This window comes from Penaeus monodon, chromosome 28 (assembly GCF_015228065.2).
Source record: "Penaeus monodon isolate SGIC_2016 chromosome 28, NSTDA_Pmon_1, whole genome shotgun sequence".
NCBI lineage: Eukaryota > Metazoa > Arthropoda > Malacostraca > Decapoda > Penaeidae > Penaeus > Penaeus monodon.
Window position 1 is genome coordinate 35,158,219 of NC_051413.1, and position 445 is coordinate 35,158,663.

The 445-nt window shown below is 38.7% G+C and overlaps 1 protein-coding gene and 1 long non-coding RNA gene across 2 annotated transcripts in view; both read left to right on the forward strand.

The window, feature by feature from the left end:
* LOC119591556 (probable RNA-binding protein 19) overlaps positions 1 to 445 on the forward strand; it is a gene marked incomplete in the record, with an annotated part of 63,063 nt that overhangs the window by 27,009 nt on the left and 35,609 nt on the right.
* LOC119591557 overlaps positions 1 to 445 on the forward strand; it is a 2,934-nt gene that overhangs the window by 305 nt on the left and 2,184 nt on the right. The window lies entirely within an intron of this gene.

Sequence of the window (445 nt, forward strand, 5' to 3'; positions counted from 1 at the left end):
AATTAGTATTGCCCATCTCACATCCCCCTTTTTCATTTTTCTGGGGGAAAAAACTAAGGGTTTTACCCTTTCACTGTTAGTGACCTTTGGCATCCCTACTTAGGGAACCTCAGGATATATGTAGGTACTGAAATGCCCTATCAATTTTTCCCTTTTATAAAACCTAACACATTTACTGGATTGTAACATGGTTGTGCATGGACAAAGCCTTGTGTAGGGAAACAACATTATGCTTTTAAAAAATTCCAGTAATATTTTTCCCAAAAATATATTAGAAAAACACGCAGAATAAGCAGTATGATAATTGCAACTGAAGGCGAGGCCATATCTGGGCTGGTCAGTCAAACCTATCCTTGGCAGATGGCGTCACCTTACTTAGGTCCCCACTACATCACACGCGTCATTAACCTTTTACAAGGTTTAGAAAATGAGCGCAAAAGTTTTT